This window comes from Scyliorhinus canicula, chromosome 21 (assembly GCF_902713615.1).
Source record: "Scyliorhinus canicula chromosome 21, sScyCan1.1, whole genome shotgun sequence".
Taxonomy (NCBI): Eukaryota; Metazoa; Chordata; class Chondrichthyes; order Carcharhiniformes; family Scyliorhinidae; genus Scyliorhinus; species Scyliorhinus canicula.
The window spans coordinates 45,168,655-45,194,334 of NC_052166.1; the positions used below are offsets into that span (position 1 = coordinate 45,168,655).

Sequence of the window (25,680 nt, forward strand, 5' to 3'; positions counted from 1 at the left end):
AATAAAGCCTTCAATTGTACTCCAATCTCGCCTTGAGAGTTATTGATTGTGCATCACTCTGGACACTAAGGGGCAATTTAGCTTGGTCAATCCACCTAGCCTGCACATCTTTGGACTGTGGGAGGAAACTGGAGCACCCAGAGGTAACCCGCGCAAGCACGGGGAGAAAGTGCAAACTCCACACAGACAGTTACCCAAAGCTGTTCCTGATGCTGTGCCCCAGGCGCTGTGAGGCAGCAGTGCTAACCACTGTGCCACCGAGCCACCCTTGAACCAGTTTTTCTCTGGCTTCCAACCCTCACTAGGTTGAGAGGAAAATAAAAAAGCATAACCTCTGCCTTTAAATGGTGCAGCGCTAATCTGTTCTCAATGAATATTCAAATTACTTTTGAAAAAATAACTACCAGGGCCATGTTCTGAATCGTATCGGTGACATTTATTGAGAAATTGCAGAAAGCCAGCAACCCAGCCTGGCAAGGAATGAATGGCTCCATTATTCTTCTCAAATTGTATTCCTCTCGAGAAACCTTTGTACTGAAAGTCAGATCTCAGCAGGAATGCTTCTTGTATTTATCACCAACTCTTGGCTGTCGAGGAAATTTAATGACTTGTTCCATATCCAAAGGGCCCTTGTTTACCCAGAATACATGCTAGCCTGAATTAGGGCTGTCGAAGTGGAGTTATACGCCATTGTGGATGATAAGTGGATGTGATGCTCTTAAGAGCGCAACTGGTTAACAGCATTAAGATCTTTTAATTATCATTTATGAGACTTTTCTGTTGTAAATGTTGAAACAGACAACAAAATATAACTGTTGAAACTGCAATGAAAGCCCCATGAGGGGGTTGCATGTGTCAGTACTGTTTATAACATGCAAGCAAAGAAACTAGGACTTAACAGTACTTGGCTAGATAGGCTTTTGCATTTCTGCAGGATTGATTGCGCCTTCACCTGAGGTACTTCAAAATGAGGCGACCTGTGTTAAATAGCCTGCTCGCACTGACAGTAAAATGCCTATCTCTTCAAACAGACTCCCACAAGCTTCAATCCCAGCTCTCAGACCAATAAATTGCCTCAACTTACCTGAAGCATTTCACATTGACAGAGGGCGGGATTCCCCATTGGCCGAAATCGGGGCGTGCGATCGGGCACAGAGTCGCTCCCGACGCCGAAGTCGCGGCAGGCGGCGGTTTGACACCTAATTGACATGCTCCACCTCATCGGAAACGGTGTCATTCCAACGCACACCGTGCGTAGTTGTAAACCCTTTAGCATCTCATTAGCAGCCCCACCCACGATACTCCGCATCCGATGGGCCGAGTTACCGACACCGTGGTCCGTATGTGCTATCAATGATGGTGAACATGGCGTGGTGGCTGCTGAGAGAGAGAGAGAGAGAGGTGGGGTGTACAGACAGTGTCCAGCACTGCCGTACTTCACCGACAGTCACGCTGCTGGCCGGGTGTGGGCTTCTGCCAGGGCTGGGGGGAGTAATGGTGGGTGGCTAGGAGGTGGGCTGTGGGGTCGGGTTGGATGGGTTCAGAACACTATAACTGCAGCCGGCAGGGCAGCCTTGTGGCTGCGCATGCCGCTGACAGCCCGCTATAAACCTGGTGCCCTGGGTCGTAGAGGTGACCTCCACGGGGCTCCACTGTATGTTCTATGTTCTAAATCTGTGTTGGCTCTCCTTAATTAACTCCAACCTCTCCTGAGGCCTGTTGATTTTCCCCCTCCTGATTATTGTATCTAAAACCTTACCCACCACTGATGATAAACTAACCAACCTGCAGTAATGAGGAACGCCCTTACATCTTTTCTTGAATGAGCGTGCCATATTTGGCACTCTCCAGACCTCTGGCATCACCCCCATATCTAGGGAATATTGGAAAGTAATATGAAATACTGGGTGATCCCACCCCCACCCTCCAGGCAATAAAACTTCCTCCTCCAACCTCATTACATAGGGAGACTGGAGATTGCCTGTAATACCCAGTCCTTCTCCTTAACTCACCTTCAATAAGGCTTCTGAGCCTTAGTGAGCCTTACTGGGTTACCTCCGCCTGGTATGACAGGCAGCCCTGCCAGCCCCAAACCACCTTTGCCAAAATGGCTGATGCCAGGCATGGGCAGCACAGTGGCACAGTGGTTAGAACTGCTGCCTCACAACGCCAGGGACCCGGGTTCGATTCCGACCTCGGGTGACTGTCTATGTGGAGTCTGCACGTTCTCCCTGTGTCTGCGTGGGTTTCCTCCGGGTGCTCCGGTTTCCTCCCACAGTCCAAAGATGTGCAGGTTAGGTGGATTGGACATGATAAAGTGTCCCCAAGTGTCCAAAATGTTTGGTGGGGTTACGAGGGATTGGGCTTAGGTAGGGTGGTCGATGCAGACACGATGGGCCGAATGGCCTCTTTCTGAACGATATGGCTTCTATGGTGTCAGAAAATTGTCACACTGACTAACCCTGTTATTTTCACGTTCCACCTGCTTCCGTTCCTGAGCTCAGTGGGGGCTGAAAATCATGCTCCCAGTGTCCAGCAAGAAGGAAGCTGCCACACTATCTCTTGGCTGGATTCAAACACGAAGAGCCATATGCAAGCATATGTGCCATTTTGAGCTTTGACAAAGAGTCATGCAGCCTCGAAACGTTAGCTCCTTTCTCTCTCTACAGATGCTGTCAGACCTGCCGGGATTGTCCAGCATTTTCCAGCATTTTCAGATTCCAGCATCCGCAGTAATTTGCTTTTATCTGTGCCATTCATGCCCATACCTCTAGGTATGCATGAGTCTCAGAGAAGGTATTGACCCATTATTTCTTAATATAGGAAGTAAGATCACAGATGGCCTGGTAGTTTCTATTTTGAGACATTTTCCACAAGGAACCAGAATAAAAACTTTTGCTCTTTTACAGAAAATACCATTGATTTTTCTACCAGAGAGATTGAATATTCTACCTTTCATGTCTATTTTTCAAAAGGCCAAGTTGCCATCAGAGTATTAAAAGTTTTAGTGCATCTTCTCCCATTAAAATCATAACATCTCTACCAATATTTCCGAGATGTGTTTTTTTTTAGATAGTCCTTTGATATCTGTATGAGAATTGCTCCTCTCCATTCTGAACTGTGGGGTTTGCAATGATAGCTTCATAAACCAGTGGCTTTACTTTTCTCTGTGCACTGTTTCTGGTGCCTGCATCTAAATTCGCAATCTGCACTATCTGATAGGGGGGGGGGGGGGGGGGTCCTGTGGCATAATATGGTAGGGAAGTTGTTTGTGTTCGGATATCAGGATTCTGGGATATGGAGCAAGGGAAGGCAAATGGAGCCAGGATACAGATTAGCCATGGGACACGATCCTCTGGTCTGCCAGCCGCGAGTTTCCCGGCAGCGCGTCTTTCACTGGTGGCGTGATCTCGACTCCTGCCAATTGTCAATGGGATTTCCCATTGAAGCCACCACTGGGAAACTCGCGGGCGGGGCCGCACTGCCAGTGGGAAAAGAGAATCGCAACGGCCGGAATTCCGGCCATGATCTAATTGACTGGGAGCACAGGCTCAAAGAACTGAGTGGCCAGCCCCTGTCCCTTCATGCTGCTTCTTTTTTCTACATTTAGAAAATGTGTATTCATTTGCTGTGCTATTACCCGCAGGTAATTTTAAAATATGCTTCATTGTTTTTTCCTCCAAGCTGCTCTCTATTCTCGTCAACTGGAGCTCAGTTAGTAGCACTCTTGCCTCTGAATCTGAAGGTTGCGGGTTCAAGATCCACTCCGGCCCTGGAACACCAAAATACAGGCTAACACTGCAGTGTAGTACTGAGGGAGAGCTGCATTATCACAGGTGCTCCATTTTGGATGAGATGCTAAGACAAAAGTTCTGTTTGCCTATTCAGTAGATGTAAAAGAACCCTATTTCGAAGAAGAGCAAATGATCCCCGGTGTCCTGGCCTGGTCTCCTTTTTTTAATAAACGTTTTATTGAGATATTTATGGTTTTATAACAACAACAGAATAAGCAATGTACATGAAAATATAAATATAGTGCAAAAGCGTCATCCTCCCTTACAGGTCCCACCTTTACTAACCCCCTACTCTAAACTAGACTAAACCCCGACTCTCCCCCCTCCCGCTTCTGCTGACGGTTAATTTTCCCCAAAGAAGTCAACGAATGGCTGCCATCTCCGGACATATCCTAACATTGACCCTCTCAAGGTGTGGTAGTCACCATTGATGTATATACTGTATATATATGTGTTTTACGGTAAGGCCCCTGCACCTGCTGGCTCCGCCCAGTAGGCGGAGTATAAATATGTGTGCTTCCCGTACAGCAGCCAATTCGTCAGCTGCTGTAGGAGGCCACACATCTCAGTGTAATAAAGCCTCGATTACATTCTACTCTCTTCTCGGATTTGATAGTGCATCAATTTATTACACAGAGATTTTTCAGAGATGGACCTCCGCATCAAGCCGGATCGCCTGCAGCTGCATCCTCAAGCAGACAACGCCAAAAAGGACTTCGGACACTGGCTAGCCTGTTTTGAAGCGTACTTTGGGTCTGCGCCAGACTCCATCTCAGAAGCACAGAAGCTCCAGATTCTGTACACATGGCTGAGCTCCAACGTCTTTCCCCTCGTCCGGGACGCGCCGACCTACGCAGAGGCCATGGCGCTACTGAAGGAAAACCACTGCTCAGTGGACGAACAAAATCTACGCCAGGCATCTCCTCTCCACGCGGCGCCAACTTCCCGGTGAGTTGGTGGAAGATTTCTGGCGTGCCCTACTTGCCCTAGTGAGAGGCTGTGACTGCTAGGCCGTGTCGGCCATTGAACATTCGAATCTGCTGATGAGAGACGCATTCGTTATGGGCATAGGGTCTGACTACATCCGCCAGCGCCTCTTAGAAGCGGCCACGCTCGACCTCACGGTGACCAGAAAACTAGCGTTCTCACTGACGGTCGCCTCACGCAACATTCAGGCCTACGCCCCCGACCGCGCGGCCCTCCCCACTATGCATCATGGACCCCGCCGACGGTCACCCCATCATGGACCTCATCAGCGACCGCCCCCAGCCAACCCCACGCCTGTGCCGCGTGGCAGCCAACCAACCCCCGGGGACCCAAATGCTACTTCTACGGGCAGTCAAAATACCCCCAACAGCGCTGCCCGGTATGGAGTGCCCTCTGCAAGGCCTGTGGCAAGAAGGGACATTTCGCTACAGTGTGCCAGGCCCGCTCAATCACCACTATTGTCCCAGTACCCCCCACGTGCGGCCAGTGGGACGTGCCATCTTGCTCTGCTCACAACACGTGCGGCCCGTGGGTGCCATCTTGTCTCTCTCAGAACCAATGGGCGCCACCATCTTGCCTGCCCCAGGACACATGCAGCCCCAGGGCACCACCATCTTGCCTGCCCAGGACACATGCAGCCCCAGGGCACCACCATCTTGCCTATCCCAGAACACGTGCGGCCCGTGGGCGCTGCCATCTTACCCGCCTCAGGTTCCCTGCCCGTCGGACACCTGATCATGCTGCTCATCGCCTGCAACCGCCGACGACCAGCTGCGTCTCGCCTCGGTCACGATTGACCAGTCTCGACCACACAACCTTGTGACCGCTTCAACAAAGGTGAAGGACGACGGGTATGAGATCTCCTGCCTGCTGGACTCCGCGAGCACTGAGAGCTTCATTCACCCCGATACGGTAAGACGCTGCTCCCTCGTGGTGTACCCCGCAAACCAAAGAATCTCCCTGGCCTCCGGATCCCACTCCGTGGCGATCCGGGGGTACTGCATCGCCACTCTCACTGTCCAGGCCATGGAGTTCAGCGGCTTCCGCCTTTACGTCCTCCCCAACCTCTGCGCTGCCTTGCTACTCGGCCTGAACTTCCAGTGCAACCTCCAGAGCCTAACCCTGAAATTTGGCGGACCCCTATCACCCCTTACCGTTTGCGGCATGCGACCCTTAAGGCCGACCCGCCTTCCCTCTTTGCAAACCTAACCCCGGATTGCAAATCCATCGCCACCAGGGGCAGACGGTATAGCGCCCAGGACAGGACCTTCATCAGGTCTGAAGTCCAGTGGCTGCTTCGGGAAGGTATCACGAGGCCAGCAACAGCCCCTGGAGAGCCCAAGTGGTAGTGGTGAAAACCGGGGAGAAAAACAGGATGGTCGTTGACTATAGTCAGACCATCAATCGGTACATGCAGCTCGACGCGTACCCCCTCCCACGCATATCTGATATGGTCAATCAGATTGCACAATACTGGGTCTTCTCGACAGTGGACCTGATGTCTGCCAACCACCAGCTCCCCATCTGTAAGGCAGACCGCCCATACACGGCGTTCGAAGCAGACGGCTGCCTTTACTACTTTCTTAGGGTTCCCTTTGGCGTCACCAATGGGGTCTCGGCCTTCCAACGGGAGATGGACCGAATGGTTGACCAGTACGGACTGCGGGCCACTTTCCCGTACCTGGACAATGTCACCATCTGTGGCCACGGCCAGCAGGACCATGACGCCAACCTTTCCAAATTTCTCCACACCGCCACTCTCCTCAACCTCACCTATAACAAGGAGAAGTGCGTGTTTAGCACCAACCGCTTAGCCATCCTCGGCCTATCCTGGGGCCCGACACCGATCGCATGCGCCCCCTCATGGAACTCCCCCTCCCCCTCTGCCACAAGGCCCTCAAATGATGCCTGGGGTTCTTTTCGTATTACGCCCAGTGGGACCCAAACTATGCGGACAAGGCCCACCCACTCATTCAATCACCGTTTTCCCACTGACGGCCGAGGCTCACCAGGCCTTCAACTGTATCAAGGCCGACATCGCCACGGCCGCGATGCACAAGGTCGACGAGACGCTGCCTTTCCAAGTCGAGAGCGATGCATCAGAAGTCGCTTTGGCCGCCACCCTCAACCAGGCATGTGGACCCGTGGCATTCTTTTCCCGCAACCTCCATGCCTCCGAAATACGGCACTCCTCCATCGAAAAGGAGGCCCAAGCCATCGTTGAAGCTGTGCGGCATTGGAGGCATTACCTGGCCGGCAGGAGATTCACTCTCCTCACTGACCAACGGTCGGTTGCCTTCACGTTCAATAACACACAGCGGGACAAGATCAAAAATCATAAGATCTTGAGGTGGAGGATCGAGCTCTCCACCTACAATTACGAGATTTTGTATTGCCCCGGTAAGCTCAACGAGCCCCCCGATACCCTAACCTGAGGTAATTGTGCCAGCACACAAGTGGACCGACTCCGGACCTTGCACGACAATCTCTGTCATCCAGGGGTCACCCGTGTTTACCACTTCATCCAGGCCCGCAATTGTAGGGCAGCACGGTAGCATTGTGGATAGCACAATCGCTTCACAGCTCCAGGGTCCCAGGTTCGATTCTGGCTTGGGTCACTGTCTGTGTGGAGTCTGCACATCCTCCCCGTGTGTGCGTGGGTTTCCTCCGGGTGCTCCGGTTTCCTCCCACAGTCCAAATATGTGCAGGTTAGGTGGATTGGCCATGATAAATTGCCCTTAGTGTGTCTAAAATTGCCCTTAGTGTTGGGTGGGGTTACCGGGTTATGGGGCTAGGGTGGAGGTGTTAACCTTGGGTAGGGTGCTCTTTCCAGGAGCCGGTGCAGACTCGATGGGCCGAATGGCCTCCTTCTGCACTGTAAATTCTATGATTAATCTGCCCTACTCCATCGAGGAAGTCAGGGCTATCACCAGAGACTGCCAGATCTGCGCGGAGTGTAAACTGCACTTCTACCAGCCAGACCATGCGCGCCTAGTGAAGGCCTCCCGCCCCTTTGAACGCCTCAGCGTGGACTTCAAAGGGCCCCTCCCCTTCACCGACCGAAACACGTACTTTCTCAGTGTGGTCAATGAATATTCCCGATTCCCTATTGCCGTCCCATGCCCCGACATTACATCTGCCACCATCATCAAAGCCCTCAACACCATCTTCACCCTGTTCAGGTTCCCTGCCTACGTCCACAGCGACCCGGGATCCTCATTCACGAGCGATGATCTGCGCCAGTATCTGCTCAACAGGGGCATTGCCTCGAGCAGGACGACCAGCTGCAACCCCGGGGAAACGGGCAGGTGGAGCGGGAGAATGGGACGGTCTGGAAGGCCATCCGGCTTTCCCTATGGTCCAGAAATCTCCTGGCCTCCCGCTGGCAGGAGCTCCTCCCCGACGCACTTCACTCCATTCGGTCGCTCCTGTGCACTGCGACTAACGAAACTCCCCATGAACGTCTCTTTGCCTTCCCCAGGGAGTCCACCTCCGGGGTTTCGCTCCCAATGTGGCTGGCAGCTCCAGGACCCGTTCTCCTCCGTAGGCACGTGTGGCTACACAAGGCGGATCGTTGGTTGAGAGGGTACAGCTACTCCACGCCAACCCGCAGTATGCTGACGTAGCGTACCCCGACGGCCGCCAAGACACAGTCTCCCTCAGGGACCTGGCACCAGCTGGTTCCACACACGCCGCCCCCCCCCCCTGCCCCGGTGCCACCCTCCCTTCCCCCGGCGCACCCCACCGCAGCCCCAGCTCTGGGACAATCCATCCACCCCTGCCTCACCCGGGGATGAAGAGGATTTCGACACGCTCCAGGAGTCACCGAAGATCAAGCCGCTGCTTGAGTCGCCACCAGCACTGCGGCGCTCTTGACGGCAGATCAAGGCACCAGACCGCCTGAATTTGTAGTATTATCTGTAATTTTAAACACAACTTTCTGTGTATAGTTCTCCACCACCCCCGCTGGACTCATTTTTTAACAGGGGGTGAATGTGGTAGTCACCACTGATGTATACACTGTATGTATGTGTGTTTTACGGTAAGGCCCCTGTACTACAGGTATGTGAGTAGATCCCTGCCTGCTGGCTCCACCCAGTAGGTGGAGCATAAATATGTGTGCTGTCCGTACAGCAGCCATTTCGTCTGCTGCTGTAAGAGGCCACACATCTCAGTGTACTAAAGCCTCGATTACATTCTACTCTCGTCTTCTCGTAATTGATAGTGCATCACAAGGCAAACTTGATTATCTCCAAACAGAGAAAGCTAGCCATGTCAGTTAGCCAGGTCTCTGACTTTGGGTGCTTTGAGTCCCTCCAAGCTAATAGTATCCGTCTCCGGGCTACCAGGGAAGCAAAGGCCAGAACGTCTGCCTCTTTCTCCTCCTGGATTCCCGGATCTTCCGACACCCCGAAAATCGCCACCTCCAGACATGGTGCCACCCTTGTTTTCAACACCTTGGACATGACATCCGGCAAACCCCTGCCAGAATCCCCTCAGCTTCGGGCATGCCCAGAACATATGGACATGGTTCGCTGGCCCTCCCGCACACCTTGCGCACCTATCTTTTACCCCAAAGAACCTGCTCATCCGGGCCACTGTCATATGAGCTCAGTGAACGACCTTGAATTGTATCAGGCTGAGCCTGGCACATGATGTGGATGCATTGACTCTACTCAACACGTCTGCCCAGAGACCATCATCTATCTCTTCTCCTAACTCCTCTTCCCATTTGCGTTTCAACTCCTCGGTCTGGGTCTCCTCTGACCCCAATGAGTTCCTTGTAAATGTCAGAAACCCTCCCTTCTCCCACACACATTCTGGAAACTACCCTGTCCTGTATCCCCCTTGGTGGTAGGAGCGGGAAGGTTGAGACCTGCCTGCATAGGAAGTCCCGCACCTCAGGTACCTAAACTCATTCCCTCTCATCAATCCACATTCCCCCTCCAGCTCCCTCAGGCTATAAAAGCTCCCCTCCATAAACATATCTCCCATCCTATCAATCCCTGCTCTCTGCCATCTCCGGAACCCTCCATCCAGCCTTCCCGGGGGAAACGAGTGATTATTGCAGATTGGAGACCAGAGCGATGTTCCCTCCGCTCCCACATGTCTCCTCCATTGCCCCCAGACTCTCAGGGCCGCCAGCACCACGGGGCTGGTAGAGTACTGTGCCGGCGGGAATGGCAGAGGCACTGTTACCAATGCCCCCAAACTAGTGCCGTTGCATGATGCCGCCTCCACTTGCTCCCACACCGACCCTCCCCCCACCACCCATTTCCTGATCATGGCTATATTCACCGCCCAATAATAATTACTAAAGTTCAGCAGCGCCAGCCCGCCCTTCTCCCCGGCTCCACTCAAGCATCCCGTCTTTTACTCGCGGGGTTTTACCCGCCCACACAAAGCCAGTGATCACCTTATTGACCCATTTAAAGAAGAACCGCGGAATAAAGATGGGGAGACACTGAAACACAAACAGTAATCTCGAGAAGGCCGCCATTTTCACTGCCTGCACCCTCCCAGCTAGTGGCAACGAAAGCGTGTCAAACGCTTCGGAAATTGTCCTTCATTTGGTCTACTAATCGGGCCAAATTTAAGTAGTGTAGCTGTTCCCATTCCCATGCCACCTGGATGCCTAGGTACCGGAAGCTTCCCCCCACCACTCTAAACGGCAGCTCCCCCAATCCCCTCTCCTGCCCCCTTGCCTGGATCACAAACATCTCACTTTTCCCATGTTCAATTTATAACCCGAAAACCGGCCAAATTCCCCCAGAATCCTCATAATTTCTTCCATCCCTTGTAGTGGGTCAAAAACATATAGGAGCAGGACGTCTGCGTATAATGAGACTCTTGTGTTCCACCTCCCCCCACCCCCCCCACCCCCCCCACCCCCCCCACCCCCCCCAGACTGTTAAGTAATGGGTTAAGAGACATTGCAATTAGTTGTCTCATTTATGTTAAGTGTCCAATAATTGACACTGATATGTAAAGGGGCTTCAGGTGGCCTCTGGGTCTGGTGATGTGTAGAGTTTTGTGCAGAGTCTGTTGGAAGAAATAAAAGTGTGTTGGTGAAAAAGGAACAGAACTTTTGTCTCTTCATACCACAGCATCTAATACGTCGAACACGGTCCAGCCCCTTGAGGCTCTCAGTGAAATTGCCAGCAGCTCTATGGCCAATGCGAACAGCATTGGGGAGAGGGGGCATCCCTGCCTCGTCCCCTGGTGCAGCCTGAAATAGTCCGATGTTGACCTGTTCGTCCGTTTGCTCGCAACAGGAGCCTGATACAGCAGCCTGACCCAGTCAATAAAGCCCCGCCCAAACCGTCTCAGTATCTCCCGCAGATATTCCCATTCCACCCGATCAAATGCCTTCTCTGCGTCCATTGCGACCGCTACCTCCACGTCCCTACCTTTTGGGGGCATCATGATCACATTTAGCAACCCAAAATTCGTTCCTTAATCACTGATCGTGTGCTCATTATCACTTTGCTGCTTTGCGGATTTGCACTGTGCCAAATGGCTGCCACCTTTCACACATTCCTACACTGGCTACACTTCAAAATACTTCATTGGCTGCAAAGTACTCTGGGATACCTTGTGGTTGCGAAAGGCACGATATAAATGCAAATCTATTTTATTTTCCAGTTTCAAAAACACGGACCCGATGCAGGTCACAGTGCTAAAGGTATTGAAAACTCTTTGGTACTCCACCCAAGTGTTTATGCTTCATGTGCGAACATGTTGGTGAACTGTTTGGCAATGACAGCCAAGCCTGATCCTGTCGTCACCTGCACATCCACACGTAGCACATTTGCTAGAAAGATAGTACAGAGCCAATCACACTGCCACCTGCCTGAGATCTACTCATCCAGCCATTGTTTTCCCTGAAGAATGTATGTGCAAAGTACCAAATGGTAAGTGAAGCCATTCCTTGGGACTGGTTTTACACCGTACAGGTCAGGAGATCTCCAGGCACGATCCTCTGTGTTATAATAATAATAATATTTATTGTCACAAGTAGGCTTACATTAACACTGCAATAAAGTTACTGCAAAAATCCCCTAGTCGGCACATTCCTGTTCGGGTACACAGAGGGAGAATTCAGAATGTCCAAATTACCTAACAGCTCGTCTTTTGGGACTAATGGGAGGAAACCGGAGCACCTGGAGGAAACCCACGCAGACATGGGGAGAACGTGCAGACTCTGCACAGACAGTGACCCAAGCGGGAATCGAACCTGGACCCTGAGTTTTGAAGCAACAGTGCTAACCACTGTGCTACCGTGCCGTCCATAAATTGGCAGATCTCAGTCGAGGCACTAGTCAGAAAGCAAAATTGTCTCTGCCCTCTCCCTGAGAAGAGGAAAAGCCTGCCTCACGCAATCCTGTTTTCTTTTACCCTTCAACCACTATTAATTCTCTATAAAATCTGAATCCACTCAAAACCCATACATTGTTCTGATCAGGAAACAGTAAAAATCTTGCCGTCTGATATGTAATCCCTGTGTCACCTGCAGCCCTACTCTCATTACATTTTCTAGTTTAGAAGACAATCCCTTCCAAGTTTTGTATTATTTATACCTTTGGCACTCTTTAAAATACCCTGGAGGTCTTGCGGCGCAGTAAGTAGCGACCAGCATCTGAGCCAGAAGCTCCAAGTTCGACTCCCACACTAAGACTTGATGGCCAAGGAAGGTGTGTTCATATGGCGGCCAAACAGGGATATCCACCCGCAACGTCCTACCAATACACCAGTGGCTGGCGGTAAGAGCGGGGGGGGGGGGGGGGGGGGGGGGGGGGGGGACGGGGGGGGGGGGGGGACGTGACCCCTGGTCAGCCATGCTTGGTGTGGAGTGGCGCCCCTCAAGATATATGCCTCTGGCGACAGACTAGTGTTCCAGGAAAAGCCTCACAAAGGGGTCAGATGAAAGTCTGCCTTGGGAACCAGTAGGTGTGGGGAGAGATGCAATGATTATTTAAATAAAAAGGTTCAGATCAGGAAATGAGGTGATGATGTTTGGGAGAAACATCCCACAACATGAAGGATACGAGAAACGGGAACAAAATCATGTTATTGGGAAGCGGCGAAATGGTTTTGCTCTGCGCTACACATCATACTAATTACCTATTTATCCTTTGTGCAGAGCACAGACTGGTGTTTTTTGCTGTGCTGTTCTAATTTGTGAAACTTAGAAACTTCTCCCTCTGAGAAATAGGACAGATTCACCAGCTACATAAATATTAAGGCTTTAAACAGCATACTGGTTAGTATCCAATCAATCCTTTCACAGTTAGGTAGGCATTGCAGGATTAGGCATATTTATTTTTCCTTCTGTTACATTCCCTCCAACAGTCCTCCTCCTTTGTGAATTATAGATATTCAAAGCTTTTATCATTTTTATGACTGTAATCAGCATAATTTCCATTTCTGTGCAGGATGCACACCATTATACATTACAGGATGCCAAACGCTGTCAGGATTTTTTTAGTTGCAGCTTAGCTGTTTTCTGGGTGCAATTCTTCAGCCAGATGGGCTTCAACATGTTTTACCTTCTCAGCTTACTGCTACCAGAGGGAAGGAATTTTAAGGTGAAATATGTAACTGCGTTTTCAACTGTTTTTCGTACTTTGAACTTGACTGAGTAACTGCGTTGGAGACACAAGCATGGTGATAAAATAAACACTCGCATTTACAGAAGGCCTTATCCGATTGTCATCTAAACATGGTGGCCATCCTACTTTTGAAATGTGCTTTTTAACAGAGAAATTTGATGGATTCATAGAATCGTAAAGCCATCTGAAACTCAAGTTACCTTAATTGAATATCTATAGCCCCCATCCCAACAAGCAATGTTGCTGACATTACCAAACAGACGACAATTCCAAAGTACTTCATTGGCTGGAGCACTTTGCAAGGTCCTGAATTTGTGAATGCTGCTGTATAAATGCAAGTCTTTTTTTCTTTCGCACTCTTCAAGGAAGAGGGAGCTTAACCCCAGGATGGCTTGGTCCAGAGGTTTCACCAAGCTGACATACGGGGGATATACTGTGAACTTTAGCACTCGCACATAAAGACTGTTATAGCCCCTGTCGTGTCCGTCTGAAGCTCTTTACTGAAAAATCAATAGGGCAGCTTCTATAATCAATAGGACTGTACATCAAACAGGGTCATCTTCAAATAGCAGATGCCATTGCTTAGGGAAATCTGGTGAATCAAATGTCTTAAGATTAATGTTTCCCCCTTGTAGAGCAAAACAAAATATGCTTTGTATCGTGTCCTTCTGGACCTCAGGACATCCCAGATCACTTCACAGTCAACAAGGTGAAGTGCAGTCGCCGTTGTGATGCAGGGAAGTGAAATCACATTTGCAATATCAAGAGTTAGTGAGCTAATCATAGTGATTTTAACTCTGAGCAGTTACTTGAAACAGATCAAGGGGCGGTGCAGTCGCACAATGGTTAGCACAGTTGCTTCACAGCTCCGAGGTCCCAGGTTCAATTCCCAGCTTGAATCACTGCATGGAGTCTGCACGATCTCCCGGGGATTCCTCTGGGTGCTCCGATTTCCTCCCATGGTCCAAAGATGTGCAGGTTAGGGGGACTGGCCATGCTAAACTGCCCTTAGTGTCCAAGAAGGTTAGGTGGGGTTACTGTGTTGTGGGCCTAGTTCGGGTGCTCTTTCCAAGAGCCGGTGCAGACTCGATGGGCCGAATGGCCTCCTTCAGCACTGTAAATTCTATGATTCTTTGATTCAAAGCTCTAATCATACAGTACAAATTGAAACTACAGCATCCTACAGTTCGAAGTTGTGTCTACAATGCTCTACTCCCTGGAAAAAGTAGTAATCAGGGTCCAAGTGTCTTTAATTACAGAAATTTGGAAATGTGCATTTCAGATGACCGTATTGGTTTCCTAGCTGTCAATCAAATGCCAAGCCATGGTCATGACTGACAGCCTGCTTTCAAGTGGACTGACAAGGAGGAATCACATCGGAATGCTTCAGTTGATGGAAATATGTTTAAGAATCTGCAGTTATAAAAGGGTGTAGAGGTCTCAGAATGGCTTAATTCAGCTTTAGCATTACCTCCAGGAGCTTTCCACGACATTTGCTTTCTCAGCTTTCTTTCATTGTTTGTTCTTGCGGGATCATGGTTAACTTTATCATCGAGCAGGTCCAAACTAGCTGTTTGGTTTAATTTAAAAATAATGGAAATTCCTGGAATGTTTGGCCTGTAATGTTTTAAAAAAATACACTTTTCCACCTATCCTGCATCTTCAGCAGATGTGAACCTCATTTGACAACCTAGTTACAGTGTTGGAAAGTGGTAATTAGAGTAATCTTAACAAATCTTAACATAGAATCGTAGAATTTACAGTGCAGAAGGAGACCATTGGGCCCATCGAGTTTGCACCAGCCCTTGGAAAGAGCACCCCACTTAAGCCCATGCCTCCACCCTATCCCTGTAACCCAGTAACGCCACCTAACCTTTTAAGCACTAAGAGGCAATTTTACATGGCCAATCCACCTAACCGGTACATCTTTGGACTCTGAGGAAACCTACGCAGACATGGGAAGAAAGTGCAAATTCCACACAGACAGTCATCTGAGGCCGGAATTGAACCTGGGTCCCTTGAGCTGTGAGGCAGCAGTGCTAACCACAGTGCCACCCAACATGATATGACAACATTCAGTTCAACACCATCAGCAGCAATATAATAGCAGAATTAACCTTTTTAGTCATCTTCCCCTTGCTCTGCTTTGTACAATATTTTCTTTTCCTCTCCTTTGGGCTCGTTTGACAATGTACTGTGTCTGACAGAGAGGGTGACATGTTTCCAGGCCTATATTCATCCTCTATTTTTTCAGCAAACCACTAAAGACAATACACTGCTGTGATTGTAAGTGCATTGTTGGATGCATCGACGTCGTCAGGCTGAAACAATTCTTCCAAGAAGAATATGGAAGTGATGTGAGTTGATTATGTTCCCTGTTCACATGATCTCACACCTGTACAGTTCCCTGATGATGGAGGACTGCAAAAAAGAACACCAATTCTCCATCTCTTCATCAATTGGCCTCAAGGCTCTATCATGCTAACCCACATCAAGATGCCTCTCTGTGCATAGTGTATCCCTTGTTGGATCAACCTAAGTCCATTGTGTATAGTCCGGGCTTTTCCTCAGGGATACAAACCAGGGAGTTTCTTGCTTTTGAACTTGATCTATGCTGGGTTTGTTTATCGGAAGAGGTTGGGAGAGCAGGTGATGGAGCATTCCAATTAGACGCCGTTTTAGACAAGAAAATCCTGCTCGAGATCACTGGCCATTTTGGCTCTGATGTGACCATCAATTCACACGAGACGATTAGCAGAAGTAAACAGTGATTTTAATAAGCCAGATCTGTGCCTGCCTGCGACTGCTCTGTACTGAGTGCCGCCTACAGGCTGTAGATTTATATACCACCCCCGAGGGGGCAGAGCCACAGGCGGAGCCCAGAAGGGCATCAACATAATACAATACAATACAGTGATGAATTGTAGTAGCAATACATTCACCACAGGCTCCTTAACAAACTCCTTTCACACATAATATGGAATCCAATTCAACTAAACAAACAAGGTTTGCTTGAGATTGTGCTGATATATATGTAAACATGTGTCAGTGTCAACGGGGCTCTCGAAATTAAAGTTATGCCGAACCATTTTGTGGGTTATGTAACCTAATACTTCAAAATTTCATGAGTGGATTTCATTTGTTGTCATATTGCAAACAAGCAATAGACTTTTTTCCCTCAATTTCTTACATCTCTTATGAAGGCACTGACTGACTTAGCTAGTACATGGTTCCATAGGCACTGCATGCAAAATTAATTTGTTGTTTGAAGAGATTTGACATGTTTCACCATGATAAAGTTTCAAATACAGACACATGTTACAAATACTGTGGCCCTTTTTGGAAAGTGCGTGAAGGAGGATGCAAGTGGAGCACAGGATCTGGCTTGGATGGCTGACCCCTGTATCCAACTCACAAATACTGCCCTAGATTCACACATCAAGATTGCCACTCCACTGAGGTACCAAAGGAAAATCTGTGCCCATGGAACCATGTACCAGCTTAAGTCAGTCAGTCAGTCAGTGAGAAGCAAATGTATAGCTTGCTAGCAACATGACAACAAATGAAACCCGCGCATGTAATTTTTGAAGTATTAGGTTACGTAACTCGCAAAATTATTCAGCCTAACTTCGAGTTCGAGAGCACCATTGACACGGATACGTGTTTAAGCATATATCAGCACGATCTCAAGCAAATCTTGTTTGTTTAGTTGAACTGGATTCCATATTATGTGTGAAAGGGCAGTTCTGTTAGAAATGTGAATCCAAACTGACAGGAAACTTAGAGGCTCAGCCAAGTTCCCTTTTCACATTGTTGACTTCAATGCACTTTCAGTGATTGAGCGCATACACAAATATACAAAGAATAAAGAACAAAGAAAATTACAGCACAGGAATAGGCCCTTTGGCCCTCCCAGCCTGCGCCGATCCAGATCCTTTATCTAAACGTGTCTCCTATTTTCCAAGTTCTACTTCCCTCTGTTCCCGCCCGTTCATATACCCGTCTAGATGCCTCTTAAATGATGCTATCGTGCCCGCCTCTATCACCTCCACTGGTAAAGTGTTCCAGGCACCCACCACCCTCTGCATGAAAAACCTAGATTAAACCAACCAAGAATCTGCACCGCAACTCAATAATACCTCCTCTTCTTCTAGGATAATGTGTATGATATGCACATACTGAAAGGTAATGTTTATTCAGCAATATATTCATAGCTTTTCATAGAATTTACAGTGCAGAAGGAGGCCATTCAGCCCATCGAGTCTGCACCGGCTCTTGGAAAGAGCACCCAATCCAAGGTCAACACCTCCACCCTATATGGTTAGGCTTCTCTTTAAATGTGTTGAGCTGGTATACATTTAGGTATGGAGAATATCCGGAGGTCTTTTAATATTTCATTATAAGATCACCCTCATTAATATGTGCTGCGAATGGCCCCTTTGATTTTATTTCGTATCCTTGCTTGTGTCGATTATTTTGGAAATCTCCCCAAATTCTGCAAAGTCACATTCGAACAGCTCTGCATTACTGAGCTGGAAGTTTCAGTCGAAACTTTGCTGGATGATGGGAGCAGCTTGGGCTTGGGAGGCAGAGCAGCATGTCTCCCACATCTGGGCCGGGAAAGCTGTGAGACTCTGCAACTGTGCCGATGACAGACTGAGAGGAACGGTGCATTCCAGTGAAATTCAAAAGCATTCTGGGACAAGGGGAAGAGAATGGCAAAAGAGAGAGCTCAGAATCGTTGCACTCGCAAAACTGGTCAATCTGGCTTCAATTAAAAATAAACGCAAACCAGCTCAGCTTGTGATTTGAAAAACAAAAAGAGTGAAGCTTCAACATTCTTTCGCAATACAAGGTTTCATTTATCAGCGCTTTGACTGAAAGGTTGCCCCCCCCCCCTGAAGGCCCACCCCTTCCTTCAGTATGGCAAACATCTGGTTTGGAAAAGGCTGCCTTTCGCCTGTCCTCGTGCAGTGTTTGCCCGAGGCCAGAAGGCCAGGATTAGGGAAAAGAGAAGGTTTCAGTAATTTTTCACGCAAAGTCCCCTCCCCTTCTCAAGAAAAAAAAAGTCTAACGTTCCTTCTGGGAGGCCTGCGTGGCATGTAAACTGAAACAGGCTTCAGAAAGAGAGTGGATTTTCATGGAGCGCAAACACAAGTTGCTTCCCAAGGACGAATCCTTCCAGAATGCTTATGTCTGTTTGATCGACTCTTCCATAATCTGCAGGGCAGTTTCTGTGCCAATTCACGAGCTATAGGTCCTGGTAGGTCTGTGTTTTTTTTTTCTCCCTGATTATTTACCTTTTCAAATTAACTAGAATATAACATGTGCTTTAACCTGCCACGGTTTTGCAAGAGATCTTTTGCTGTTAAGCGTAGCTTGTCTAATGTCTCCTCTTACCTACATATACATATATATGTTACAGTTCCATCACGATTCACATGCCTCTTTTATCACTGTGAGACTGTGGAATTGCAGAAGTTGGTATCTAATGTAAATAAATGACAGTAGCTTCCTTCCTCTGTAGAGTCACAAACAAGGACATTTCAGCTGTTAAGAGACAGATCCCCTCCCCTTCATGTGGCATTTTTCACAGTAACTTTACAAAAGTTTTGCTGCAAAGTTTATTTCGGAATCATTCTTTAGACTATCAGTTCCGATAAAAAGTTTTTTTTTTGCATCATCACTTGTGTGACTCGGTTAAGTTCCTTTAAATGCTAAAACGATGCTCTACCTAATATTCCCCTGTTCCCCAAAACCTGTTTTGCCCTCCCCTTTCCTTCCTGTTTTTTCTTAAAGGAGCAGAGTCATACTTAGGACATCCTTGTTCGGGCTCAGTGGCTCATTCCAGTGACCACCCTGCATGTGTCAACTTAGGCTCAATGTGTACCTTATTTACTGCTGAGTTGGAAGGAAGACCCACTGTAGAGGTTCACGCACAACTATCTAGGCTGACACTCCTTTGCGGTAATGAGGGTGTGCTGCACTGCTGGAGGTACTACCTTTTGGACGAGATGTTAAATCAGAGCCCCATCTGTTCTCTTGAGTGGGCAAAGAAGACCTTGTAACACTGCTTTAATAAATAACAGGGGGGTTATTCCTCGTGTTCTGGCCATTTGGGAATGCAAATGTGGAGCATTTGTTATCCCTCAGTCAACATCATAGCGAATAGATTATCTAGTCATCACCGTGCTGCTGCCCATGAGAGATTACTGTGTGCAAATTGTCTGCTATGTTTCCTGCATTCCAAACACCATTCCAAAATACTTAACTGCCTGTGGGAAGTTACATAGAAAAACACCCATAGAAAATAGAAGCAGGAGGAGGCCATTTGGCCCTTTGTGCCTGCTCCACCATTCATTTGAATCATGACTGGTCATCAAGTTCCATACCCTGATGCCGCCTTGCCCCCCATATCCCTTGATCCCTTTAGCCCCAACAGCAATATCTAATTCCTTCTTGAAATTACACAACGTTTTGGCCTCAACCACTTTCTGTGGTAGAGAATTCCACGGATTTACCACTCGCTGGGTGAAGAATTTTCTCCTCACCTCAGTCCTAAAAGGTTTACCCCTTATCCTCAAACCGTGACCCCGAGTTCTGGACTCCCCACTCATTCCCCTCCCCCCACTCCACCACCATTGGGAACATTCTTTCTGAATCTACCCTGTCTAATCCTGTCAGAATTTTGTAAGTTTCTATGAGATTCCTCCTTCTTCTTCTAAACTCCAATAAATAGAATCTTAACCGACTTCGGCTCTCCTCATATGACAGTCCCGCCATCCCCGGATGGTAAACCTTTGCTGCATTCCCTCCATAGCAAGAATAGCCTTCCTCAAGGGCAGCACGGTGGCGCAGTGGGTTAGCACTGCTGCCTCACGGCGCCGAGGTCCCAGGTTCGATCCCGGCTCTGGGGCACTGTCCGTGTGGAGTTTGCACATTCTCCCTGTGTTTGCGTGGGTTTCACTCCCACAGCCCAAAGATGTGCAGGCTAGGTGGATTGGTCACGCTAAATTGAAATGAAATGAAAATCGCTTATTGTCACGAGTAGGCTTCAATTAAGTTACTGTGAAAAGCCCCTAGTCGCCACATTCCGGCGCCTGTCCGGGGAGGCTGGTACGGGAAATTGCCCCTTAATTGGAAAAAATGAATTGGGTACTCTAAATTTATTTTTTAAAAATGAATATCCTTCCTCAGATAAGGACACCATAACTGCACACCAGGTGTGGCCTCACCAACACCTTATACAGTTGCAGTAAAACACCTCTATTCCTATACTCGCTATGAAGGCCAACATACCATTTGCCTTTTTACTGCCTGTTGTACCAATGTGCTTACTTTTAGTGACCGATGCAAGAAGGCACCAAGTTCCCGCTTAGTATCCACCTCTTTCAAATTACACCCAATCATATAATAATCTGCCTTCCTAATTTTGCTGCTGAAGCGGATAATGTGGTTCTGAGGTTGTGAATAGTGCTCTGTAAGTGCAAGTCTTTTGTCTATCTCATTCTGGGTAATTGAGTGTTGACCATGATGTGTTATCTGTGTTGATCTAACATCGACTGCAATTGGATGCAGTAAAACGAGAAACAGGCTTCCGACACAGGAGATGGTCCAACACAGTTTTATTGAACCTGCTGATTGCTGTACATAATCTGCTGTGGGTTGACACTCTATTAACCTAACTGATAACCTCCCACTGGCTTGACCAGACTAGCTCTCTACCACATGGTGAAAATGTTCATTGGCCTGTGCACTGTGACTATCTCCCCAGCCGTGTCCTGTGAGAGAGGGAGAGCCTTAATGCCCTGTGGGCTTTATAGTGGTGATGTCCTGACTGGTGATTGGTTGTTCTGTGTCATGTGTGTTCATTGGTTATCCTGTGTGTCATTCACTGCCTGTCTGCATCTCATGATATACATGAGTGGATATTATGACATCTCCCCCTTTTAAAATAAATTTTGGAATGTGACTGTATATGCATGCATAACTATGTACAAGTGGGGAATGAATGAACATATGTACATGGGAAGGTGTCTATCGTGCAGATACAGAGCAAACTGAACAAAATTTACAAGATTTAAGTCTATAGATTCAGTCTTTGTGGTGGGCGACGAATACTTGTTGATCACCGCAGAGGTGGAGGGGGGGGACGCCGGCACCTGGGCAGGCGGGATGGCTGCCATCTCGGTGGCCTTGTGGACAGGTGGGATCGCTGCCAGATCGGTGGCCTCGTGGTGCAAGACGTCCGGAGGAGGCATCACGACTTGCGGAGAAGTGCGGTCGGGTGATGGGCAGGAAACTTTACGCAGCGCCCTCCTGTTGCGCCGTAAAATGGATCCATCAGCCGTTTGGACAACGAAAGACCTGGGAACAGCCTGTCTGATGACAACAGCTGGGGCTGACCAACCTCCCTCAGGCAGCTGAACGTGAACAACATCGTCTGGAGCCAGCGCAGGCAGATCCGTGGCATGAACATCATACGGGATCTTTTGCTAGTCCCTGGATCGCTACACCTTCTGCAGCACTGTGAGGTGGTCAAGGTCTGGAACATGGATAGCTGGAACAGTCGTCCTCAAGTTGCGGTTCATGAGCAACTGTGCCGGAGACAAACCAGTCGACAGAGGGATTGCCCTGTATGCCAGTAGCGCCAGGTTGAAATCCGAGGCTGAGTCTGCAGCCTTGCACAGCAACCGCTTGACAATATGGACCCTTTTCTCGGCCTTCCTGTTTGACTGCAGGTAATGGGGACTGGATGTGATATGACTAAAGTGGTAGGATCGTGCAAAGTCGGACCACTCTTGGCTGCAGAAACATGGACCGTTGATACTCATTATCGTGAGTGGTATCCCATGCCTGGCAAACGTCTCTTTACAGGCTTTGATGACGGACCTGGATGTGAGGTCTGACAGTTTCACCACTTCCGGGCAGCTGGAGAAGTAGTCGACCAGGAGCACGTAATCACGGCCATTGGCGTGAAAGAGGTCTACCCACCTTGGACCACGGAGAGGTCACAATCTCGTGCTGTTGCAGCGTTTCCTTGGGCTGAGCTGGTTGAAACTTCTGGCATGTTGTGCAGTTGAGGACCATGTTGGCAATGTCCTGGCTGATGCCAGGCCAGTAAACTGCCTGCCGAGCTCTGCGTCGACATTTCTCGACCCCCAGGTGACCCTCATGGATCTGTCTGAGCACCATGTTTTGCCTGCTTTGGGGAATGACGATTCTATCTAGTTTAAGAAGGATCCCCTCAATAACCGTCAGCTCGTCCTTAACGTTGAAGAACTAGGGGCACTGCCCTTTTTGCCAGCCAAGGCCGAGGTGCTTCATCACACGCTGCAGTAGGGGATCTTTGGCAGTTTCTTCGCATATTTGTACAGCTCGTTCATCAGTGGCTGGGAGGTTGCTGGCACACAACTGCACCTGTGCTTCAATGTGGCGAATGAAGTCGCCCTATTCACACGGTGTGGTGACGGATCGGGATAGGGCATCCGCGACGATCAGCTCCTTACCCGGTGTGTAGACGAGTTCTAAGTCATATCGGTGGAGACGAAGAAGAATTCGCTGCAGCCGAGGCGTCATGTCATTTAAATCCTTTTGGATTATGTGGACTAAAGGCCTGTGATCTGTTTCCACCGTGACAGGCCGTATACGTAGTCATGAAACTTGACTATTCCTGTCAGGAGACCCAAGCACTCCTTTTTGATCTGGGCATACCGTTGTTCAGTCGGAGTCATGGCCCTGGAGGCGTATGCCACTGGAGCCCAGGGCGAGGAGTCGTCTCGCTGGAGGTGCACCGCCCCAATGCCGTCCTGGCTTGCGCCTGTGGATATCTTGGTATCCTTGGTTGGGTCAAAGAATGCCAGTACTGGGGCTGTGGTGGGCTTCGCTTTCAGCTCAAACCACTGGAACACTGTTGACTTTTTTACGAGATGCTGGAGGGCTGCGGTGTGGGATGCCATGTTGGGAATGAATTTCCGGAGAAAATTCACCATCCTGAGGAAACGGAGGACCGCCTTTTTGTCCTCTGGGGTCTTTATGGCATTGATTGCCAGCACCTTGTCAGCGTCAGGTTGCACACCCTGCTGTAAAATGTGGTCACCCAGAAACTTGATAGCGGACCTACCAAGTGAGCATTTGGCCCTGTTGAGCTGGAGGCCGTTTTCATGTATCCTCTGGAAAACATGTTTGAGGCGAGCGATGTGATCCTCGGGCATCGTGGACCAGATGATCACGTCGTCCACACAGACTCGCACCCCCTCGATGCCCTCCATCATTTGCTCCATTATGCGATGAAATACTTCGGAAGCTGATATGATACCAAAAAGCATGCGGTTGTAGCAATACCTGCTGAACGTAGTGTTAAACGTGCACAGCTTCCGACTGGACTCGTGCAGCTGTATCTGCCAGAACCCACGGGAGGCGCCCAGCTTGGTAAAGAATTTGACATGAGCCATCTCACAGATTAACCCTTCACGCTTTGGGATCGGGTAGTGCTCACGCATGATGTTGTGATTCAGGGGCGGAATTCTCCGAATCCCCGCAGGGTCGGGGAATTGCCCGGGGCCGGCGTAAATCCCGCCCCCGCCGTGGCCCGAATTCTCCGCCACCCGGGAATCGGCGGGAGCGGGAATCGCGCCCACCGTTTGGCGGGCCCCCCGCGGCGATTCTCCGGACCACGATGGGCCGAAGTCCCGCCGTTGTCAGGCCTCTCCCGCTGACGTGGTTTAAACCACCTCTGTGCCGGTGGGAGCAGGCGGCGGGAGCGGACCCGAGGGTTCGGGGGGGGGGGGGGGGGCGTGGGGTGATCGGACCCCGGGGGGTGCCCCCACGGTGGCCTGGCCCGTGATCGGGGCCCACCGATCGGCGGGCAGGCCTGTGTCGTGGGGGCACCCTTTTTCTTCTGCCGCTGCCATGGCCTCCACCATGGCGGAGGCAGAAGAGACCCCCTGACGACATGGCATGGACGGGCTGGACCAGATTTAGGAGTTTGCATGCGCGAGGACCGAGCAGGGATGCCTTGTCAGGCCGGACGATTTCGAATCATAACATCGCTTTGAGTGCCTTGTGAGATACACCTAGCTGACACGATCCACTGGCAGCTATGGCATTGCCATTGTAGTCAAGGAGCTGGCAGGCTGGTGGAAGAATGCTAGGTTGGTCTCGGATGCTGTCGAGGTCCGACTGTGATATGAGGTGTGCAGATGCGCCAGTGTCCAATTTAAATCGGATGCGAGACTGGTTAACTGTAATGACAGCACACCACTCGCCGTCAGGATCCAGAGTGAGGATTGAAAGGCGGTTTGCAGGCACGGTGGAGGCCAGCTCGCACGTGGTGATTATGCCCACCCGGTATGGAGACTCGAGGCAGTCAGCATCGGGGTCCGTTGGGCTGTCGGGATCCGAATCCTGCATGCGTTGTTGTACGCAGCGGACACGTCTGTGCTGCAGCTGGGATCGCTGGCTGTTGGTCGGTGGAGCGGACCGGCATAAGGCCGCGTAATGCCCAGGCTTTCCACACTGTAGACATCGCCTTCCTTTGGCTGGACATTGGCGCTTTAAATGGGCGGAGCCACAATTTGGACACGTCACAACGATGACGTCAGTGAATTCTGTGCGCCATCGCGCATGCGCAGTGCAGTCAGCTGACATTCGCACATGTGCATCGGGGTCTTCGGCCTCGTCGTCCACCCGGTCGTGGCGCGCATGCGTAGGGACCCGGGAAAAGCGCGCAAACAGCCACTCTCCTCGATGCTCAGGCTGTGCATTTTTTCGATGACCTGCACCCTTTCTGCCTCCTGGGAGGCTAGTTTCGCATTTTCTGCTGCCCTGATGCAGGAGTAACGAATCCTGCCATGCCCATGGACAACGCACGTTTCAATGGCGACGGAGAGGGTCAACTGTTTGATTTTGAGGAGCTGCTCCCGCAGGGAGTCGGACTGGACCCCGAAAACGATCTGATCCCGGATCATGGAATCAGTCATCGAGTCATAATTACATGACTGCGCTAGGATGCGGAGATGGGTCAAGAAGGACTGAAAAGGTCCATCTTTACGCTGAAATCTCTGTTGGAAGAAGTACCGTTCAAAGCTCTCATTCACCTCAATGTCGCAGAGGTTGTCGAATTTCAGCAGAACCGCCTTGAACTTCGTCTTGTCTTCGCCATTGGCAAACGTGAGCGAGTTATAGATGTGGATGGCGTGAACCCCTGCAGTCAACAGGAACAGCGCCATCCTTCAGGCATCCGATGCTGCCTCGAGGTCGGAGGGCTCGATATCATAGATTATCGT

General features: G+C 49.7%; 1 protein-coding gene across 3 annotated transcripts in view; it reads left to right on the plus strand.

Moving 5' to 3' along the window:
* Positions 1-25,680, plus strand: part of LOC119955497 (serine/threonine-protein kinase Nek6-like) — a 373,379-nt gene that overhangs the window by 47,787 nt on the left and 299,912 nt on the right. The window contains exon 1 of one of the 3 annotated variants that reach the window (XM_038781738.1): positions 18,312-18,660. The exons of 1 other annotated variant lie outside the window; for it this stretch is intronic. The gene's annotated coding sequence lies outside the window, so the exon portion shown is untranslated. Of the gene's footprint in view, positions 1-18,311; positions 18,661-25,680 lie in introns of those variants that run through there. One more of the 3 variants, XM_038781735.1, reaches the window with a different exon arrangement.